At 34.3% G+C, this 19,130-nt stretch overlaps 2 protein-coding genes across 5 annotated transcripts in view; both read right to left on the bottom strand.

Moving 5' to 3' along the window:
• The window catches only part of LOC107729154 (fatty acyl-CoA reductase 1-like), a 44,370-nt gene extending 32,825 nt beyond the window's left edge, over positions 1-11,545 (bottom strand). Inside the window, 1 exon segment of the mRNA XM_016539547.1 lies at positions 11,425-11,545. The gene's annotated coding sequence lies outside the window, so the exon portion shown is untranslated.
• A 4,446-nt stretch (positions 11,546-15,991) lies between these two features.
• Positions 15,992-19,130, bottom strand: part of LOC107729149 (cleavage and polyadenylation specificity factor subunit 6-like) — a 32,791-nt gene continuing 29,652 nt past the window's right edge. For all 4 annotated transcript variants that reach the window (XM_016539539.1, XM_016539538.1, XM_016539541.1 and 1 more), the window contains one exon: positions 15,992-17,179. The gene's annotated coding sequence lies outside the window, so the exon portion shown is untranslated. The remainder of the gene's footprint in view (positions 17,180-19,130) is intronic.

Raw genomic sequence — 19,130 nt, 5'->3', positions numbered from 1 at the left:
AACTGAAATGTTTTTAAATTATGTTAGCTGACATGTTAAAACTGGAATGACAAATCGAAAAAGTAAAGTACACTGAAGCAACAGTATCTAGCGAACGCAGTCTGTTGTACTTTATTCCTCCTGTCGCTCTGGTTTTCAGAGGGTGAAGTAAATCAAGGCCTGTGGCAGCGATATATGACTCGTGACATACTTTGCCAGCTGTTACATCACTGATACAAGTCCCACATATTCTCATCTGTCCTCTGTGATCTCCTCCGTCCCAAACGCGATCACACGGGATACTGGCAACACGACTGACGGGAACGAGGAGAGGACGAACGGGTCAGAGAGGATTAAACACCTGAAAACCCTGTGAATGTGGGGACATTTGGTCCCCATAACGTGATAAATACCAGGTACACACATACACACACACACACACACACAGGTTTGTTTTTGTGAATTGTGGGGACATTCCATAGGCGTAATGGTTTTTATACTGTACAAACTGTATGTGCTATTGCCCTACACCAACCCTACACCTAACCCTACCCCTTACAGGAAACTTTCTGCATTTTTACTTTCTCAAAAAAACTCACTCTGTATGATTTATAAGCGTTTTGAAAAATGGGGACATTGGGTAATGTCCTCATAAGTCACCTTCTCCTTGTAATACCTGTGTCATACCCATGTGATTATACAAATTTGTGTCCTCATGTCACAAAAACGCGTGTTAACACTTAGTGCTGGTGTTTGTTTAACACTTGCATGAGTGATAGAAGAGTGATCAGTGATGTTTGACTTGGCAAACACAGAACGTTTGACTGCTCATGACGTTCAGTTTCATTAATGACATACGCTTGAAAAGAAATAAAAAATACAGCTTACGTTCTCTCAGAGTATCTTCTGCCGTTATTACAAGAACCAACAAGACAAGACAACATTACACAAGAATAACTGCTTTTCTGTTATATACTGAAATTATTATAAGTAATTAACGTAAAACCTAATTTATATTAAATTTTGAACAATATAATGGAATACTTCTATATTAATTTGATATATAATATTATTATTATTATTATTATTATATACATAATATCTAATATTACATTTTTATTCCTCCATAACTAAAAAAAATAAATATTCTATTATTCTTTTAGCACACACACACACACACACACACACACACACACACACACACGTCTCCAGTCACAGGTGATCCACACACTCAAAGACTGACGTCTGATAGAGCAACAACAACTGAAAGCAAACTTTCTTATCAGGAAACCAATGCACTCTGAAGAAGTTTGTTATGACTGCTTAAGTTTGAGTCAGTTCAGGTCAATTAATTTCATTGGAAGATATTATATATAAATATATCAATTCATACCATTGGATGATATTATGTAAATAAGCAAAGTATATAAAAATATATAAATAAATATACTATTTATTTAAATATATAAACATACAAATATATAAATGTAAATAATATATTATTTATTTAAATGTATATAAAATGTATATAAAATAAACGTGCATATACAGTATATATATATACACACACACACACACATACATATACACAACCGGTCAAAAGTTTGGGATCAGAACGATTTTTAATGTTTTTACATGAGTCTCTTATGCTCATCAAGGCTGCATTTATTTGACCAAAAAGATAGGAAAAAAATTTAATATTGTGAAATATTATGATGTAAAATAACGTTTTTCTATTTTAATATACATTAAAATCTAATTTATTCCTGTGATGCAAACTGTATTTTTTTCAGCATCATTACTCCAGTCTTCAGAGTCACATGATCTTCAGAAATCATTCTAATATGCTGATTTATTATCAGTGCTGGAAACTGTTGTGCTGCTTCATATTTTTTTGGAACCTGTGATACTTTTTTTTCAGGATTCTTTGATGAATATAAAGATAAAAAGAAGAGCATCTATTTAAAATAGAAATATTTTCTAACAATATACACTATCGTTCAAAAGTTTGGGGTCAGTACATTTGTATTCTTTATTTTATTTTTAAAGAAATTAAAACTTTTATTCAGCAAGGATGTGTTAAATTGATAAGAAGGGATAGCAAAGATTTATATTGTTAGAAAAGATTAATATTTTGAATAAATGCTGTTCTTTTGAACTTTTTATTCATCAAAGAATCCTGAAAAAAGTATCGCAGTTTCCAAAAAAACATTTGGCAGCACAACTGTTGATAATTCTAATAATAAATCAGCATATTAGAATGATTTCTGAAGGATCATGTGACACTTTATACTGGAGTAATGGCTGATGGAAATTCAGCTTTGCATCACAGAAATAAATAATATTTTAAAGGATATTAAAATAGAAACCATTATTTTATATTGTAATAACATTTTGCAAGATTACTGTTTTTTCCTGTATATTTGATCAAATAAATGCAGCCTTGATGAGCAGAAGAGACTTCTATAAAAAACATTACAAGTCTTACTGATCCCAAACTTTTGAGCGGTAGTATATATGTGTCTTAAATGCCAGTTACCCAATTTTAACTTTAATATGACAAGAATTTAGTATAGAGTTACTGATATTTTAAACAGGTAACTGCCATGAAAAATCACTTTTTATTTCGGTTTTCAAACATTTTAGTGAATTGAGTAAACATGAACAAAAAAATACTGTGTGCATCAAATTTGAAATTGTAATTGTAATCTTGAAATTGTAATATATATACACTACAGTTCAAAAGTCTGGGAATAAGGGAGTCTCTTCAGCTTAACAAGGCTGCATTTATTTGATCCCAAAAATACAATAAAAATATCAAATGTTATTACAATTTAAAATAACTGTTTTCTGTGTGATTATTTTGTAAAATCTAATTGATTTCTGTGATCAAAGCTGAATTTTCAGCATCATTACTGCAGTCTTCAGTGTCACATGATCTTCAGAAATCATTCTAATATGCTGATTTGATGCTGAAGACACATTTATGATTATCATCAATGTTGAAAACAATTGTGCTGCTGAATATTTTTGTGGAAACTGTGATACATTTTGTTTTTCAGAGCTCTTTGATGAATAGGAAAAATAGAAATCTTTTGTAACACTATAAATGTCTTTACTGTCACTTTAGACCAATTCAATGCATCCTTGAATAAAATTACATTTGACTTTTGGAACATAGTTTTGGAAGTACATGAGTTCCTCCTAACCTTTTCTAAAGATTTTCAGGTATAAACCATGCGAAACTCGCTTCCTTCACTGACCATAAGAGCCTGAAGCCGCTTTGAACAGCAGCAAAAACAACATCCTCGTTCCTGCACAGATACAGAAGCGGATGTTTGAGGAGGAGCGGCTCCAGACGCCTCGAGTTCACCCTGTTTTTGCATAAGGCACTATTTTGAAGAGCTTTAGGCAAATGTGCATTGGCTGAAAAGGAAAGTATTTAGCACACATACTGAAGTACATGTGACGCTCGCAGTGTTTTCACATCAACTTCATCTCCAGAGCTGCTCAGAGTCACGTCACCAGCATTTCATTTGAGAAAAAAAACTATAGTCATATATACACACAGAAACAAAGGTTTTCACAGCAACCCGTCAAAATAAAAGTTTGGCTTAACTTGAAGAAATTGTGGCAAATATATTTCAGTATAATGTATTGCAATGTCTTAATGTAATAATAATAATAATAATAATAATAATTATTATTATTATTATTACAACTTCATTTTTAAATGGATAATCACTCAAACGTTGGTCCATGTTTTAATTTTAACAGTAAACCTGCCGTGTAGAAAAAAACAAAACAAAAAAAAGTTTAATTGTCATTTAATTAAAATATAAAATAATGTTTTGTGCCTTCATTTGAGTACCAGGAAAAATAAAGTGAAAGTGATAAAATACACAACACAATTTCTGAAGAAAAAAAAAAATATATAAATAATAATAAAATAAAAAAATAAAAATAAATAAATAGATAAAAATCATAGTGTCCTATTATTGTTAAAAAATATAAATTAAGTTGTTTTTATGAATTCAATTAATTTCTTGATTTAAATTCAATTAAGCTTTGAAATTTGAAATAAAATTTGATCAATTAATTAATTAAACCATTAAAATGGAATCCAAAAAAAAAACAAAAAAAAAACACTGAAAATACAGAATTTGGAAAGAAAATAAAACAGAATTTAACAAAAAAATAAAACATTTCATAAGTCCCTAAAAGTGTAATTTTGATTAAAAATGTAATAAAATTGTTATTGTTAAATTTAATTAACGTCATGATTTTAATTAAGTAGACATGCTTTTGATTAATACAACTTAATTTAACCATTTAAATTGAAATAAACTGAATCCAGAAAAATACAAATCCGGAAAATAAATAAATAATTGCATAGGGCACAAAAAGTAGTTTCTGATTCACGCACACATTCACACAATTACAAAGAAATTTATTTATTTACATTCTGCAAAGAAATGATCCCATCTGAATTAATAATTCATTTATGTTTTGTAACTAAACTTTGTGCAATTTTGCTCAAATTCCTTGAATTGCAATGCACTAAATTCATCTTACTGTCATTCCAATTGAATGGAGTGAACAATTTAAGGGGGTCTGAATACTTTCCGTACCCACTGTACTTCCTGTGGATTCCATTCAAATTCCACCTTGTGCGTTTTAAAGGAAGCCAATTCACCAATCCTGACACACTCTCACACACAGTCCTCAGCAGGTTTACCACCACCCAGAAAACAAACAGGTGAGCCGTGGACCCTTAACTCACACGACATACACGCGTCAGCTACACCAGTGATTTATTATGCAGTGTCAGATACAAGTTATATTCCAGCTGCGATCTGATCCAGTCCTGAAACAATACACCACAACATAAAGTCAGGTTTAATTTGGACTTGAATTACAGGAAGTGTCGACGAGAGCAACATTATCTGCTGAGAAGCAGAATGAATCCACAGGAAACAATCTACCCAAACAGGAAGAGGTTTCCAGATCTATTGAGATACTTTACTATTCAGAAATGTGTTTTTTCTGAAAGTAATCAATGCTTTTATTCAGAAAGGATGCATTAAATTGATCAAAAGTGAGAATAAAGACATTTATAATGTTATAAAAGATAATAAATGTTGTTCAGTCTCCACACAAATATTCAGCAGCACAACTGTTTTCAACATTGATAATGATCAGAAATGTTTCTTGAGCAGCAAATCAGCATATTAGAATGATTTCTGAAGGATCAGGATTGCAGCTTTGATAAGGATCAAAGACTCTTTCAAAAATATTTTTTAACATCTTACTGACCCCAAACTCGAAATGCAAAATGCAAAAACAGGAGAAAACAAAAGACTAGAAAAATGTGAAAAATTCTGCACATCTTGCACGACTGGTCTGAGCGTGTGAAGGGGAAACATATAAATGTCCCATGAACCAGTTCACAGAATTTCACCAGTAGCCTGAGGTGATTCCTGACACCTGTGACTGACCTGAGATCACTTTCATGGCATTATCATATGTGTCTAAATATACTTTATGAAATGTCACTTGCCATTTTTAAACATGGAAATCATATTCATTTGCATATTCATTTGTTTTATAACAATGCAACAACTCAGTGAACAATGAGAAATCATTTTCGGTTTGGGCACATGCCATTTTTGTCATGCAATTCAAGGTTTAATTGCAAATCAATATTTAGGGAGTCTCCAAATTCACTTTCCATTCTGTTAGAATTTTTTTGTATTTAATTTCAATTCAGTACAACAGACAGAAAGTCAAAGTACATTCAGAACTACAGTGATATAAATAAAATAGATAAATATTTATAAAGTATAAAAATATTTCAGGGGCTAAAAATTGTAGGCTAAAATGACAAATACATTAAGAGATGCATATAGAATTGCATAGAGAGTTTTAATGGTTTTCTTCTGGTCCGAATCATAGTTATTATAGTTACCTAAAACTAAAATTTAAATCATAAAAAATTGCTACTTAAAATTAACATAAACGTTATTAAAACATAAAAAACCTATTTCAGCTAGTTGCCAAGGCAACATTTCTCATTTTAATTTAGTTTAACTTTATAAAAATAACACTTAAAATAACTATATAGACATATAAATTAGAAAACTATTAAAAATGCCAAACAAACACCAAAATACTAAAAATAACAAGAGATTAAAAATATTAATAAAAACTTCAATATAGTGAAATAACACTGGTCCAAATGAATACATTTTAATATTTTCTTCAAGAATAAAAAACGAAAAGTTTCATTTATTGGCAGGGGCGATTCTAGGATTTTTTTCTTTTAAAAAAAAAAAATAGGGTGTATATATATATATATATATATATATATATATATATATTTACATTTATGTATGTGATATTTTGTGAGAATTAATATTTAATGAATAAAATAATATTCTTTTGTTTTATTTATCTAAACAGGAAAAAAGTGGGGTCAATATTATAAAAATCTAGTCAAATCCTTTCAAAGTTTTACATGAGATCAAAGTCAAAATAAATGAAAATATTTCAGCAAATGTATCACAAAAGGAACAAATCAATGTCCTTTTTAATTGTAAGAGCAAAAGGATTGACTGTTAGAACTTTAGAACTTTATCACGCACCAGGATGTGACATCATTTTGGAGGGAAAACGCAAGTAAGCAAAAAGCAGCAATGGATTTGATTTACTAAAGTCTGCTATACACTTATACAGCAATAAATTTCAACAAACTTTATTCATTTTTCATAAGTTCAAGAGTTCAGAAGGTTCTGAGCTAATACTACTCATAGTAGGCATGTTGATTGATTTACTGCCATCAGACACATTACAGCACTGTGTGTGTGTGTGTGTGTGTGTGTGTGTGTTCATTGATTTGCCCTACATCAGCTGAACATCCTCTGGGAGCACTGAGAGCAGATTGCTGACAACATCATTAGCTAATGCATCACTCCAACACTCACTGTCAATGTACATGAAGAGACTGCCAATAATGGCATCTCATTAGAACAACACACTTTAAACTCAAGCACAATAATGCCACCTTTATCGGAGGGATTTGCTATTACTGTCCATCATATTCCGGCTAATTTAAACTACCCAGAATAATTTAGCAACTGCACAGCAACAGCCCACTACAGATGACTTATGCACAGACAAACACTTGCTTTAACACTTGTTGTTTTGTGCACTAATTAGTAAATAAAATGTGGTTTTCGCAACTAATCTTAAAGTGTGTAAAAATATTTACGTGCACTAATCTTAAAGTATGTAAAATGCTGTTTTGTGCATTAATTAGTATATGAAATATTGTTTATGTGCACTAATTAGCATGTAAAATGTTATTTTTGTGCACTAATCTTAAAGTATGTAAAAATGCTTTCATGCACTAATCTTAAAATATGTAAACATGTTTTAGTGCACTAAGTAAAAATTATGTTTTCATGCACTAATCTTACAGTAAGTAAAAATGTTGTTTTTGTTCACTAATCAGTATGTACAAATTTAGTTTTCGTGGACTAATCATAAAGTACGGCTAGGGATGGTCCTAAATCCTTTCTAAAAAGAAACCAACTTCACGTCATGCCAAAGGAAATTGCACAACATCCTCGATTCACAGCGCGGCCTCGCCTCACCCATCCACTGTAAACAGATTGACATCAGAGAATGCAGCGCTTCAAGATGCCTCCAGACATGAAGTCAAGCAAACAAAGAAACAGTCACCTGAGGCTACAGACGGACGCTTCACTTTAAAATGCGTTCTATACCATGACTGCCATGTCCTGAGGTTACTGTAAATCATACACATTCTTATAAATCAGCCGAGTCAAAATCATTAAATCCTGAAGCATTTTAGCACTAGCAGACACTAAAGATGAAATTGGGCCACATCCAGAGGAGTGAGCATGACTGTTTGAGGTTATGGATCTATTGTGTTACATGAAAACATGCACATTCATCACTTTCAAGTAACATTTTTCTACAAGAAACTGAGGCATATGTGGTATATGGGACACTCACAAAAAAAACAACCTTGCTTTGCTAAGCATAATCAGTAAAAATATTATAAAAATTTATACTAAAAAAATAAATGAACAAATTCATTTAAAAAAAAATTATACATATATGTGCATGTGTGTGTGTATATATATATATATATACACACATACACACACACATATACATATATATTATAAAGACATCAACCAATGGTATCTGTAATTTTATTTGTAAAAAATTATGTAATATAAGGGGCGGAAGTCTGTTTTTATGACAATTAGTTGTGGTGTCACAATATTGCTCAGTTATTGTTAAACTAAAATTGTATAATTAAAAATACAGCAGGTATTTACTCAGGTATTTTATTAGTTTTGTACATTAACCGATCTGATTTTATCCTCATGATCTGCATAATAAAGCAGGTGAAATATCCCATAAATTTATATTAAAGGAGGGATTAACGTCTCAACACTCACGCTTTCTTCAGAGAAAGTAAACACTGAGCTGAATGAACGAACGACTGAATGGCTATTTTCCATAAATAAAAAAATCAATAAGTCACCTGTTTAATAGGGCAGGAGTGGATTGTTAGTCTAGTGTTTCTGTCAGACGTGGTTCTGGCTAATTAGGCCTGTAGTATAAATAGCAGTTCCAAGTCACATTAATTATAGCCCAGTCCAGAGGGAAATACACAGTTAAAATGATTACAAACTCTATTATGAGTAAAAAGAGAACAGGAGAACTGTGTAAAGTAAATATAGAAGCTGCTGCATGAGTGCAATGATAAAACTAGGACTGGATTTACATCCTCAGCTCAGAACTACAGGCCATCCAGGTTTACACTTACTGAAGGAACAAAATAAGTGTTATTTAGTATCATGTAAATATTATTGTAGTTTTTATTAATATTTTTAATTCGTTTTTTTTTTTCATTTTTATATCTCTATATAGTTTTTATTTTAGTTATTTTAGTATGATTTAAATATATATATATATATATATTTCTAATTAGTTAATTTTATATTTTATTTTTGATTTAAATTTTAGTTCAACTTTCAGTACTATTTTTTGTGTCATTTCTTTTCATTTTTCATTTTTACAGTTTTCAGTTTTCAACTAGCAAATTTGATTTATTTATTTATTTTAGTCATGGTTTTAGTTTTAATTTAGTTTTAATCAACTATATATAACCCTGGTTCAAATATCATTTAAATAGTTTGTATTCATATTTGGATTTTTTTAAAGTTTTGTTTTATTTAAGTTCTTTATATTTTCTTTCAGTTAACATTTTTGTCTGGTTTTAGTTTTAATTAGTTAACTATAAGAACTCTGGTTCAAGTTTAGGTTTTAGTCTTTGATTCTGTGTAAACGAGTGCTGAATCTGACCTGCTTTGCTCCCGTCAGCTATGCATACGCATCAACACATATCGCGATACCTTCACAGTGTACAGTAGATGCGAGATTTATGTCTGGTTTGTTTAATACTGTGTCTGTTTTAACAGTGAATACTGCAGATTCATGTGTGTAAATACACCGCTCCTCCGTTCGCCCCCTCATTCGCTCTCAGTGTGACCCAAGAAGGCCTGCTGCTGATCATCAAACCAGCGCTAATCTCAACATCCTCGCCTTCAGCTCTCGTACTGATCTCACGCTGCTGGAGTGTGATCAGATGGAACGCACGGATCAAACTGAAGGTTACACATAGATCTATTCACCAAAAACAAGTGCATTAGTACCAGGCCTAGTTTAGAAACTCCCTCCATGCAACACTATTGTAAGAAACTGGTACCAAATGACACGAGCAACAGGCGGGTAGCATAAGCACGGCTCACTATCTGTCTGCAGATGGCCTTGTCTGTCTGTCTGTCAATCTATCTGTCTGTCCCCGGCAGTATCAGTATCAAGGTCCAGGCGTCATATTTAGCTCAGTAAGGTCGCAAAGTGTTATGCACATGCTGGCATGTCTCTACTCTCTACTGTACTTCAGCTCTCTATACAGTGGTATGTGAGAGTATGTTGTTGAATATTGAACAGTCTCTGTTTGATGCTGTTACTGCTGCAAATGTACCTTCAGGCATCAACTAATGAATGATAATTTAGTAGCGTAATTTACTGTACATTAACCCTCCTACAAAACCCTTCAAAAACATGTCCACCCCGAAGCCCTAGTTAACAGGGAACGTTCTCTGAACGTGTTGATAGTAGACATAATAGAACATTTGTTCAAAGTTAATATTATTCTCAAAATGTTAGCACAAAAACATCATTTATACATTTATTCAAGAAACATTTTTTCTGGAACGTATGCTGGATGTTCGTCTAACTTTTTTCAAATGTTACTACTTCAGAGAACATTCAAAAGTAACGTTCAAAAAACATTCTTAGAAAATTCTGGCAATGTTATGAACAAATGTTTTCCTAGTAACATTAATAGAAGATTTGTTCAAAGTTAATAATCTTCTCAGAACGTTAACACAAAAACATGTACACATCGCTCAAGGAACTTTTTTCCCTGAAATTTTGGCTGGACGTTTGTCTAACATTTTTAAAACGTTATTACTTTTTTCAGAATGTTCAGAGAACATTCAAAAGTAACATTCTTGGCACATATTTTGTTAGCTGGGACTACTCAGCAAAAAAAATTTAATTGTTAAACTAATTGTTTGGCACTGAAACAGTTAATGAATTTTAAACACATTACAGAACAACTGTTTTTCCTTTGATCCTGAAATGAAACACAACCCGGAAAAGATTCACGCTCAAGTGCAACAATGTAGCAAGAACGATTCGATCGCGCCAGACCTCAACACTTCAAGAATCATTTGTGCTACACTGTAACATTTGAACTGAAGCTTTGGCGCCGCACGCTCACGCGATCTTTCGGCTTCACCCGCCACGGCAGCGAACATTTAAACACTGATGTGACCAGAAAAGACAGTAAGAAACAAGACCACTAGGATTATTTAGTGACAGCAGCGTGGCCGCTGATGACGCGTCCAGACGCGCGTCGCAAGCACAGAACGCGCTCGGCTGTTCAAAACCAGCTAGAACTAAACGCTTTGATGTTCAAAGTTGTACTTCTTGACACACCATCTTAAAACGCAGCGGTAAAAGACGCCAGTATGACGCACCGCAAATGGAACGCAACAAAAACGCGTCCTCCTGTATAATTACAGGGTTGAGAGCTGCTCCGGGTCGATAGGTAGATTTTACATCCTTCACTCTTCAAGAATCCAGATCCGAAACACCCTCAATCGGGTTTCAAAGCACACGTGAACGCATGGTTAAGCACATTGAGCACGTTCTCTTTCTCAAAGATGCGTCAACCAAACGCCACGCGTTTTCTCTCATAACGGTACATACGGGATTGAAAAGTGAAGCTCCATTTGGCTCCTAAACAGAAGAAAGCAGAATATCTCGCCTCACCTTGATCATGAATCACGCCGGGTGAAGATGTTCCGAGCCGCAGCAGCGCGTCTCTCTCTCTCTCTCTCTCGCCTCTGGAGACACAAGCATGTGTGTGTGAACTGGGTGTGACTCCACACACAACCACTCAATACACTTTCTACACGAAAACTAAAAGCCTTTGGCTTTGCACTTCCTCATTCAGGACTAGTCGGTTTTAATGATTTGTCTTACTAGCTATTTAGAATCACTGCTTGAGAAAAATCCATACGTTTTTGAGAAAACCAAAGTGGCTTTCATTACTGACAGAAAATACATATAGAAGTGTTAAACAGACCCTAAATGTGCTGATGGATGCCTAGATTAAATAATTCATATGCATCAAGTACTCAACAGAGCACTTATTATTATTGCTCGCATAACTCAGCTTGTGCATTAATAACTTGTTCAAACTCTTTGAGGATTTGAGTTTTACCTCTCTAAATATTGTGTCTGCCCTCAAGACGATACATTTGCACTTGCAAACCCAGCTAACAAAAATATGTTCCAAGAACGTTTATGAAAATGTCATTTTTGAATGTTTTCTGAACATCCCGTTTTTTAAATGTTTTTACAATTCTTCTTATACGAACGATAAGGGAACATTCTATTTTCTATTTTTGCAAATGTTATGGGAACATTACTTGTGAATGTTCTCTAAATGTTCTAAAACAAGCAGTAACATGTAAAAACCGTTAAGTGAACATCCAACTAAAACGTTTCAGAAAAAAGATCTATGAAATATAAATGACATTTTCATGCTGACATTATTCAAGACCAGATAACACTCTATTAATGTTCCTGTAACATTTCTTCATAACTTTGAGAGAAACTTGCCATAAAGTTCTGAGAACACTTCCTGTTAGCAGTGAAGTTACTGAATATGTTAACGTATTTTGCATTGTTCAAAAGCACATTTCTCATCTAATCTGAAAACTGTCTGCTCCCTGGATGTTGTTGTTCTTTTCTTTCCATTGCGTTGTCTGCAAGCCAAACAATCGGAGATAAAGTGAGAACTGGAATACCACATAATGCAAAAGACCTTCATGATAATCATAGTGGAATTCCAAACAGCACGACGAAAATCAAGCTGGATGGGCGAGAACAGATACTTAAAAAAATAAAATAAAACAGACGTTATTGAGCTACTGACAATAAAAACAGCATACAAAGTTGTGGGGCCACAAGACAATAGAAACTGACCATTCAGTTAATATAACACATACTCTGAATAATACTGGCACTTTATTGCTACTATTTAATGTTGTCATCTTGGTTATTAGGCTACTTTTCTCATAATCAGTTTAGAAAATGAAGATGACCAAATGGCATCCTCTAGGACTTTATTTACATGGTCAGGAAACCTTCTCAGAACGTTGCGGCAAGGTTCTCTCAATGTTCCAGTAATGTTAATAGAACATTAGTTCAAAGTTATCTGGTCTTTGGTAATGTTCTCAAAACGTTAGCACCAAAACATTCACAGAACGTTTTTCTGAAACCTTCTCAGAACGTTCTGGCAAGGTTCACTCAAAGATGTGTTTCAGTAATGTTAATAGAATGTTTGTTTAATGTTATCTGGTCTTTAATAACATTTTCAAAATGTTAGCACAAAAACATGAAACTTTTTCGGGGGAAACATTTTGAGAACGTTGTGGCAAGGTTCTTTCAATGTTCCAGTAACATTAATTAAACTTTGTTCAAAGTTATTTAATAAGGTTCTCAAAACTAAAAACATTATTTCGACATCATTTATGGAACATTTTTCTGAAACGTTTTAGTTGGAATGTTCGTCTTTAGAACAGTCTAACGTAACATTCCCACGTTTGCAAAATGAAATAGAATGTTCCCTTAACATTTGTATAACCAAAAACAACATGTAGCTTCTAAACATTTACTGCAACACTCAGAAGTAATGTTTTCAATAACAGTTGGAACATTAGCAAAACGTTCTTAGAACATATTTTTGTCAGGAAAGGTTCTTCAGTGCACAAATAAGGTCAACTGTGTGTTTCATAATGAAGGCGTTTAATTCTAGATGATCTTCTACAGAGGAACATGCCTGCAGTCTTACTTTAATGAAACACACTTGCTGTGATCGCAATACACAAAATTGCATGAAGATATCTGACCTCCATACTAGTACAGACCTGTTACAGCAGGCCCAGCTGTAGGTCCTGGGAATATATAGAGCTTCATGTTGGTGTAGTGTTTTTAGGCCTGCACATCAGCTTATAATGAACTAAATGAGCAAATGCACCTATCTAAAAAAAGAAGTGCATTAACCGCAAGGATGGACGCCTATTTATGTGAATTTACTCGAGGTGTAATTATAGCAGAGAAACATTATCTCAGTAACAATGTTCACACCCATATTTTCTTTACACCCTCAGCCTACTTCCCCAGAACATCCCACTCACGATTAGAAAGAATTCAACGTTAAAACCTGTTTGAACAAGAACAGCATCCCTCTTTAAAATAAAATAAAATAGTGGCTTCAGTATGAAAAATTGCTCACATTTAAAGTGTTTTGAAAAGAAATGAAAAAATGCAAAGCAACGAAACAAAGTGGTTTGTGTAGTCGTTTACCTGACCCATATCCAGAGATCAGGTTTCATTCAAGCGTTTCAACAAATACTTAAAGGCATACTCCACCCCAAAATGAAAATGTTGTCATTATTCACTTACCCCTTATGAGAATACTTTTTGTAGGCAAAGAAAACAAAAATAACGACTTTATTCAACAATTCGTACGTCACTTTGGAGAGTATCCACTGAACGCAAACTGTATGCTGTTCTGTGTCAGCCACACCACACGGATATGTTTTCTACGTTTATTTACGCTTTGATTTGAATGAAAAAAGCGTATCCGTGTGGTGTGGCTGAAACAGAACAGCATACAGTTTGCGTTCAGTGGATACTCTCCAAAGTGACGCACGAATTGTTGAATAAAGTCGTTATTTATGTTTTCTTTGCCTACAAAAAGTATTCTCATCGCTTCATAAAATTCAGATCGAACTACTGATGGCAGATGGACTATTTTGACGAGGTGTTTCATACTTTTCTGGGCCTTGACAGTGTTATTTACTTGGCAGTCAATGGGACAGTCACAAGCCTCCCGGTTTTCATCCAAAATATCTTAAATTGTGGAGTATCCCTTTAAGGACAAGGCACTCAGTTCACAAGGAAACACGACCACTGCTGGTCAAATCATGGCATTGAAAGTTTAAGCCTTTTTATAAGGGTTTCAGTGGCGCCCCCATACGGCCATTCAGAGTTAGACATGATAAGCACAGTACTTTATTCACTTCACTCATCTATATACTGATATTATATTGTAATCGCCTATTAAATAAACATTTCCTGACTGGAAACTACTCTCAGAATTACTGGAAGCAATCATTATTCTACTTTAAAAATGTTCTTATTGGACAAACATTTAAAATTCAAAACAAAATTTACAATTACAAGCATTAAAATACTAATTTCTGCATCTATGGAACTTCATATTTAGAACATGTGTATGGGGACAACAAAACAAAAGACAAATCTAGTGTGAAAAAATTTATTGATTGGCAAAAATATTCTGCAATAGTAAAAATGAATATATTACATCAGGTAGCCCACATCAGTCATGAATCTAGTGCAAATATTTATATATGTGGACCGAACTACTTCAATTGTCAATGAACAATGGAGGAAAATGCATCAGAGAAGGTCAGCCAAAAGCAAGACCTGAATAAACTTCAGCTGTAAACACAAGCTGCAATGCTCTGGTCTAAAACATTTTTTTAATAAGATTTTCAAGGCAAAATGGACTTACCTCTCAGTCCAGATGGTTATGAGGGAACAGAAACGCACAACGTAGATGCTTGTCCACTTCACTACCAGAGGATGCGGTTGCAAGAACCACTAGAATTACTCCAACATTGAGCTTACTCTAGTTACAGTGATAAACCATCAAAAACACACCAATAAAAGCCCACAGGCCTCAAGTTTACATAAACCCTAATCTCTCATCCAAACAGATGCAGTGACCAATGCACAGGTCATGTCACGTGTCAAATACCCAAAAGCACAGTTCTCAAATGTCTTTATGCATTCAAAGTTTCAAAATAAAGTACTTGAATATTTACATTAAGCAGCGATACCCTTGCATATTGAAATGCTGCTTATTACATCACTAACAAACAGCTGCCGAAAGCAGTCTACATATAGAAAACTGAGCAATCTAAAAAACTGACCTTTTTACAAGTTGGGAACAGAAATTGGAAACTCTGTACAATGAACTAATGAAACAAATTTGCATCAAGCTATAAAAGCTTACTGAAATAGTGATACTGAAAATGAAAATGTGTTGAAAATGTACCCACCCTCAGGCCTATACTTCCAAGATATAGAAGAGTTTGTTTCTTCATGGGAACAGATTTACAGAAATCTAGCATTATATTAGTGAATGGGTGCCGTCAGAATGAGGGTCCAAACAGCTGATGAAATCATCACAATAATCCACACCACTCCAGTCAATCAACTAACATCTTGTGAAGTGAAAAGCTACAATTTTGTAAGAAACAAATCAAGACATTTTTAACTTCAAATGATTCCTCCAATAATATTCTGCAAGTGATGTGATGCTAAATTTCTCCAAGTCTGTTTTGATGAAGAAACAACTCATCTACATCTTGGATGGACTAAGGGTGAGTAAATACCGCATTATTTCTATTTCTGGGTGAACTTTTCAATCTAAATCTAGCAGAATCAAACATAAGAGGAGACTTATTGAGGGACAAAGTACATTATGTCCTATATATACACACACACGAAGATTGGATATATACACAAATCAATGCACACATCGGCAGCAGGGATGTCAGACAGACATTACAAATGCAGAATATTTTGTACTGATCATATTTACTAAACATACCTGATTTTAACACAAAAATGACTATAAAAATTGAGCATATTTTAGATTTGAATTGTAGAGCTTCAATTACAATCAAGAAAACCACTGAAAATTTAAACCCTGTATGAATTGGCAAATAATTTAGAATGTGAACAGGAATTACACAGATACTACACAAATTAATCCATAATCCAAACCTCATAAAATTGGGTAAAATTGGAAAAGGCACAATGGCACAGTGACTATAGAAAGTTAAGATGTCAAACAACCTGAAATGTGTTTCTGAAATCAAACCAATTAATCTGATATTCAAGTAGTAGTAGTAGTTTTGGAAATGTGCAATTCTGAACTATAAATAAACAGTTGGTTGGCTAAATGTTCAACCCAGTAACCCAAACTAGCAGATCAAATATAAACAGGCAACAACCCCAGTACACGCTTTATTACAACACAGATTCTATTTAATAATCAAGGCAAAAGACACTTACAAATATTATATTGACGAGGGAAAATGGAAGAAACATGAAACCAAAAAGAGGATCCTATAAAAACAAATCTAGCTAACTGACAATTTACAACATTATAGTAGTTGGAAAGTTGTTTTGTGTTTCGAACAAGCAGGCAAAAAATTCTCTTGCTGAACTGACTTTAGCACACAGCTACTTCCAAATAAAAGTAAAAAATAAAAAAGAGCCGTCAGGAATTAAGAGTGAGTATATAATATTTTACAGAACTCTAGCGCTGCAGAGTGTGTCCGGAGTCCGGCGCTCTCCGTGACGCTGTCGGATGAATCCACGTTGCTCCTGACGTCTCTCCTCCTCCTCTTGCGTTCAGCTGAAAGGTGTCAAAACGAAGGTGGCAGTTTGTTTTGGGGCACAGAACCCAGAAACACACAGAGCTGCTTTCCCCCTCTACATATACACAGGCATGCAAACAATTTTACGATTACAAGCATTACGATTACTGTAATAGTCTAAAGCAGGGGTGTCAAACTCAGTTCCTGGAGGGCCACAGCCCTGCAGAGTTTGGCTTCAACCCTAATTAAAAACACCTGATCCAGCTAATCAAGTCCTTCCGGCTTATTTGAAAACTACTGCTGCATCCGAAAACTAAGGCAGCTGACTTGCTGCCGTATGAGGCAATGACTTTGCATGCAGCGTTTTTGCACGAATGCACCTCATGAAACTGATTTCGGACAGGCTTCTGAGGCAGCGTAACGGTTTAATGATCTACAACAAAATAGAACAAGTTTTTGCGATAACTAAATGAATATTACTATAACATCAAAAGTGCAAAAAGTTAAGTCAGAAATATACATTTACACACAAACTGACCACCAAATGCAACTTTCAGATGCCATCTTTATTTTTTTAGCTCAACCGTCACAGAATGGAACGCACAGGATTGTGGGATATCAAAGACAGCGAAGGATACATCTATGCTGCCTTCAAAATTCAATCAGAAGAAGGTACCTCCGGAGACAGGAAGTAAAGCAGAATTTGGATTCGGACGTGCCTTGATGCCTTCCTGCCTTGGAACACTGCCTCCGAAGGCAGCATTTTAAAGAGTTTTCGGATGCAGCTCCAATGCTATGTGTGGTGGATCAGGGTTGGAACTAAACTCTGCAAGGCCGTGGCCCTGGTCTACACACCCCTGGTCTAAAATAACATTTAAATGTAGTTGTTTCACAAAAGCACAGAATTTGGTAAAGTACAACATTAAATGCAGTCATTAAAACTGTATTTGAGACAAGCCCCTGGAATCAGTGTATAAATACAGTGAAGAGACGACACAATCAAAGACATTGGCATGCACAACTATGAAACACTGTACTCAACACCACAACTGAAGCAAATATTTCATTTTCACTCTGATGGACTTAGTTAAACCAAAAATGAAAATTTACTGAATTTGACCTCCAAGATGGAGATGAGTTTGTTTCTTCATCAGATTTGGAGACATGTAGCATTCCATCATTTGCTCACCAATGGATGCTCTGCAGTGAATGGGTGCCGTCAGAATGAGAGTCCAAACAGCTGATAAAAACATCACAATAATCCACACCACTCCAGTCCATCAGTTAACGTCTTGCGAAATAAAAACAAATCCATCAAGACCTTTTTTCATTTCATATAAGCCCTCTATACTGTATATCAGTGGTTCTCAAACCTGTCCTGGAGTACCCCCAGCCCTGCACATTTTGTATGTCTCCCTCATCGATCACACCTGATTCAACTCATCAGCTCATTAGTGGAGACTGCAAGACCTGAAGTGGGTGTGTCAGATATATGGAGACATACAAAATGTGCAGTGCTGGGGGTACTTCATGGAGAGGTTTGAGGACCACTGCTGTATATAATATTGCTTGCTCCAGTGAAAAAGTCGTCTCATCTGGATCAGGAGAGAAATCTGCACAGATCAAGAATTGCTTACCAGTTAAAATGGTCCAAAACAGATCTAAACAAACGTGGGTTGATTTTAATGTTAGAGGACAACAGGAGATGGACTTTTTCCTCTGGAGGAAGCATTTTTATGGATTATGGACTTGTATTTTGGCCAGAAGCGATGGTTTGAAGTTAAAAATGGCTTAATGATGGACTTGTTTCTTACAAACATTCAGCTTTTGGCTTCTCAAGACATTAACTGATGGACTGGAGTGGTGTGGATCACTTGTGATGTTTTTATCAGCTGTTTGGACTCTCATTCTGACGGCACCCATTCACTGCAGAGGATCCATTGCTGAGCAAATGATGCCACATTTCTCCAAATCTGATGAAGAAACAAA

Source organism: Sinocyclocheilus rhinocerous, unplaced genomic scaffold (assembly GCF_001515625.1).
Source record: "Sinocyclocheilus rhinocerous isolate Xijiao unplaced genomic scaffold, SAMN03320098_v1.1 scaffold3263, whole genome shotgun sequence".
Lineage (NCBI taxonomy): Eukaryota > Metazoa > Chordata > Actinopteri > Cypriniformes > Cyprinidae > Sinocyclocheilus > Sinocyclocheilus rhinocerous.
Note: the sequence above shows the minus strand (reverse complement) of the source record. Positions and strands in the feature narration are given on the sequence as shown.